This window comes from Pteropus vampyrus, unplaced genomic scaffold, assembly GCF_000151845.1.
Source record: "Pteropus vampyrus isolate Shadow unplaced genomic scaffold, Pvam_2.0 Scaffold202, whole genome shotgun sequence".
In the NCBI taxonomy this organism is placed as follows: domain Eukaryota; kingdom Metazoa; phylum Chordata; class Mammalia; order Chiroptera; family Pteropodidae; genus Pteropus; species Pteropus vampyrus.
In genome coordinates, this window is record NW_011888983.1 from 1,091,542 (window position 1) to 1,096,835 (window position 5,294).

The following is a 5,294-nucleotide window of genomic DNA, read 5'->3' on the forward strand; positions in this document are numbered from 1 at the left end:
TGTGAGGCAAAGAGGGGCATTGCCTGGGTCAACATGAACGGCCCCATGGCAGGTGGGGAGTGGAGGGGAAATGAGATTTGAACTGTGCAAAGGCAGAAGCTGGTCTGGAATATTGTTTCGGATTTTGTGATGATTATAGAACTTGTTAGCTTTTTAAAACTTGTAATGTTTTGATTTCTCTTATTCTGAATAAGTTTTCACTTTTCTACCTAATTTTGGTTTTGGATTCCTGCCTTCATTTTTTAAAGAACTCCTGCCCTCTAGCTGTACATCTGGGATCTGTCCCCATCTGAGGAGGGCGGGTGTCTCCTTCTGTGTGGCTGGAGCCAAATGGGTGCTCAGGGGGTGTCTCTGAGGTCAGAGCAGAGAGGCCCCTCTCTAGACACTTTCCAGACTTCTCCCTGGGAGTTCCCACTGTCTGAGGGAAGGTGGCGGGGGAGGCAGACAGGACAGGCCCTTGAGTTAGGGCCCGCTGGGCGCGTCCTGTGCCCTGTGTTCAGTGCCTACAGCTTTGCAGACTTGTCCTTTTCAGTCTCCCCCTCCACCACCCACCACCCTCAGGCCGCCATGCCTGGGAATATCCCATTTGAGACACATTTAAAGCTCAGGCATCTCTTTCTCCACTTGTTCTCTTTTAAAATAGCCAGTGCCATCAAGTAATGTTTATACATAAAAACCTGTATGTGACATATTAGGTGGACAGGGCAGACTCAAAATGCATGTATACTTTTATAAATAATACATAAAATAGTCTAAAAAGGAATGTGTGTACGCTAAGAAGAATGGGAGGAACCTGTAGAGGTATGTGTGTGTTTTATAATTATGTTTTATGAGAGTGTGTGTTTGTGTGTGTGTTGAGAGTGGGGGGGCAGCCTGTGGAGGTAAATGCAAAGCAACCCGAAGAATTTTCCAGTGAAAGACGTAAGCCCCGGCAGGCGCTGGCTGTGGCAGTTTCTGAAGGTGGCCCAGCAGGGAAGGTGCCCACTCAAACTGGGTGGCCGAGCTAGAAGCCAATCCCACCAGGTATCTCCAGCTAACCTCCCTCAAAACGAAACTTCTGCAGACCCTCACCCAGAGGACAAAGCCCAGAGCTGAAGCCGGCTTCGAAAAGTGGGGTTTGACGAATGCTGCACTGTGTATTTGAAACGAACTTGCTAAGACAGTAGATTTTAAAAATTTTCATCACAAGAAAAAAAGGTGTTTTTTTTTTGTATGGTGATGTATGCTGACAAGTTAACTAGACTTGTGATCATTTTGCAATATATATATATATATATTGAATCATTATGTTGTATACATAAATATGTCAATTATGTCTAAATAAAAACAAACAAAAAAGTAGGGTTTTACAAAGCCTCCTTGTCGGCCACATGGCATCTGGCAGGAGTCCTTCGCCACCCTCTGCTGTTGTCCAGTGCACGCTGTCCCCTGGGTGTGGCTCAAGGGTAGGGGCTGACCCTCCACAATTCTTGAGGTCGTTCCTGGCTGCATCTTTCACCCCTCGAATAAATCCCTCAAGCCTGGAGTTCTGTCCCAACCATGATTAGAGTCTCGGGGTCTTAGAGCCGGAGGGGCCCCCAGAGATGCTCAACAAGGGAGTTTGCAAACACTGTTGACCAACAGCAGATCCCTTTGTTCCCCGCCCCTCCCCTCACTTTGTTCAGGGACTCTGTGTGTAGCCACTGTGGCTTACCAGGTCTTTGGGGGTAAGGAGTTCTGGAGCCTCGCCCCTCTGCCTCTATCTTCATTCAGTGTCAGGATTAGAACACAGACCTTCCTCTTGCTCCCTGGGTCTCTGGCCTGAACCCTGAAATGCTAAAAGCTTCCCTCTCCTTCCAGCCAGCTCCCACCTTTCCTGCCCTCTGAAAAGCCTAGAAGGTAAGGAGGAGCTAGGCCACCTGCCAGGCCTCCGGAGGCGCTTTCCTCAGGCTCCAGCTGCAGGGCTCCTGCAGCTCCAGCACCTGCTTGCTTATCCCCTTGGGGTTCATATTGCATCTCCTTCTTGGTCTGTATTTTCCAAGCAGCAAAACAGAGATTCGTTGAACATTAGGTGGAGCCTTCAGTCTCTAAAAGCAGGAGTGTTTCTTGGGCTGCACGCTGCTCCATGGCTAATGGTTTCTTATGCTCTGACCCAGTTTCCACCAACCAGCCCCAGAGAGGCAGGTTTACACAGCTGGTTTATGCAAGCGAGGCCTGGGAAGTGGCCCGTCACAAGCTCCAGGTCCCCTTGGACATGAGACTGAGTGTCCTTGTTTGTATTTTGAGGCTGGCAGAGGCTGGGAGCTGGATTCTGGTTCTTTCCACCATTCTGGGCCCTGAAACAGGCCTGGCGAGACCAGTGGGGTAGGAGCGAAGCTGCAGATCTCCTGTCATGATAAGAACCCCCGGGGATTAGACAAAGAACATAACTAAGGAGTCAGAACAGTTTGGCCATCCAGCCTGCCTCTGTCTGGAGATAGGGAATCCTCCTGGGAGCCCCCGCTATGAGCTCCTGCTCCAGGGGGTTTCCTCCAAAGCGGGAAGGATGCTTTGATCCACCAGTGGCTAGTTTTCCTGAGGCCCTTTTTAGCCCCCAGTCTAGGCTTGTTATGTGCAGAGCTCTGAGCTGTCAGGTTTCCTGTTACGTTTCAATGCCTCTGGTGTATAGATGTCGTGACTGGGCCAGGGAGCGGCCACATTTATGTCCACCCCCAATCCCCAGGGGGAAAAGGGCACCTGGAGGACCTGTGTACCACCCCCTCCCATCTCTGCCTGAGCAGGAAGCATGGGCAGCACAGCGCACACAATCCTGCTTCCTGGAGTTATGGACGCTGTCCCTCTGGATAGAAAAGATCAAGTTAAATCATGCAAGGAAAAGCCCACACACACTTATTTTAAAACAAACAGGAAGTTGTTATGGCCTCTTTGGGCAGAGAGATGTCTATTTCTTGAGTCCTGCTCTAGGAACTTTGGCACTGAACAAATGTAAACTGTTTGTTTGCATTGAGTACCCAGCTCTAAGTGAGGTCATGAGACAGAGGGGACACAGAAGCAGAGAAGATGTGGTCTCTGCTTACAAGTTCATGGTCTAATGGGCAGACAAATATAGGTAAGCACCTACATTACAATCTACTGAGACAAGTGTACGGTAGTTACCCCTTATCCACGGTTTTGCTTTTTGAGGTTTCAGTTACCTGCGGTGAACTATGGTTTGAAAATATTAAATGAATAGTTCCAGAAATAAACAATTCATATTTTAAGTTGTATGTCTTTCTGAGTAGTGTGATAAAATCTCACACCATCCGCGCTGTCCACTCCATCCTGCTTGGGACTCGAAGCATCCCCTTGTCCAGCGTCTCCACACTGTATACACTGCTGCCCATTAGTCACTTAGCAGCCGTCTCAGTTATCAGATTGACTGTCCCTGTATCTTGTAACCCTTATTTTACTTAATAATGGCCCTGAAACACAAGAGTAGTGATACTGACAATTCAGATATGCCAAAGAGAAGCTGTAAAGGGCTTCCTTTAATGAAAAGGGTATATAGGTAGAGGGAAGGTCATAGTATATATAGGGTAGGAGTTATCTGTAATTTGGGGCATTCACTGAGGGTCTGGGAACATATCTGCCACAGATAAGGGGGTACTACTATACAGATAACGTAGGAAACAGGTTCTTGGCAACTCAGAATTGCAGTGACCAGAGTTTTGGAGGGTGTAGTGGGCTTTTGATGGTTGGCTCTGCCTGCCTTTCTGGGACCCTGTCTTTAATTGGGCATCCACCACTTCTGTGCATAGAACCCTATGCTGTGGACACAATGGATTCGACTCTAGCTTTAGGTGGAAGTGGACACTTTGGTGCTTAAGCAAATTAGCATGTTCCATCCCCTGGCCACAGCCATTTGTTGGTGGCGGATATGTGGTCCATCTGAGTGAGTCTTAGGATTTTAGAGACAAAGATACTTGCTTGCTCCCTTTCTGGATATAAGAGATAAGTAAGTAGTTGAGAGAGAGTCTGGAAGCCACCTTGAGACCACAAAGGAAGTCAGCCTTAGGATAAAGATATCACAAAAGGCAGAGAGGTGAAAGAAACTAGGTCCTTGTTGACATTTTTGAGTCACTGGGTCAAACCTATCCTGAGACACACTCTGCTTCTGAACTTACCACCTTATGTGAACAATGCATTCCTTTTTCATTTAATCCACTTGAGATGGCTTTTGTTGTTACTTCTAAAACAGAGTCAAAAATGATGTAGGCTTTTGCTCCCTGAAGCAGCTGACACTTGAGATAGATGTTGAAGCATGTGCTCCAGAACAATCCAAAGCGTTCTTTTCCGGAGCTCTCTAATTTAAGCGTGCATCTATCAAAGATGTGCTGAGTGTCAACGATGTGCCACATCCTCCGCAGCATACTGGGAAGCTCTAATGGATGAGACATGGTGCCCCTGGTGAAGCTCATGCCTTGTAAGGGATCCAGATGAGCACATCTGCCATGCTACAATAGAGGGATATGTGGAAGGCTCTGTGTCCCAGAAAGAAAGGGGTGGCTCCTGCAGGAATCAGCAAGACTGCGTGGAGTGAATGCTGGCTGTCGTGATGGTCCGACCACCCTTCCTCCTGACTTTCCTCTGAGAGCTTTTCCTCTCCCACTGCCAGCTCTCACTCCTGGCCACTGATGCGGGACTAGGCCTGATCAAACAGAGCATTTCTTCCCTCTGCCCACAGTGATTCGTTCTGGGCTAGCATGGGGATGGAGCGTTTGGAGTTTCTCATGTTAGCACTGCTCCAAGAAACAAAGAGACTTGGAGAGTTCAGGTGGGCCCCAGTAGACACCCAGAGGGAGCTAGAGAAAGACCAAGCAAAGACTGGTGAACGAGGAGAAGTGGAGGGCAGACAGAGCTAAGCGGCCAGCTTTCCCTTCAGAGAATGACCTCGACTGGCATGGCTTCCATCCCCAGGATGAGCTACGTGATTTGTGGAGCCTAGTGGAAAATGAAAATGCCAGGCCCCTTTTAGGAAAATTATCCACAGTTTCACGATGACAATTGCAAAGCATTAATTAAGCCCAGTGCAGGGCCTACTGAGACAAGTGTACGGTAGTTACCCCTTATCCACGTGACTGTAGTGGCACACCTGTGAAGTCAACCCGGTGTGTACCATCTCAGAGTTGGAAAGTGCTTGGTCTATTTATTAGACTGTGCATGGGCCTGCATGGGCAAGTGCCCAGGAGCACAGTGTCTGCAGCCGGCGTAGGTTGAGTCCTGGGATCTTGGCAAGTCATTTAACCTCTTTGGATTTTGGATGCCTCATCTGTAAA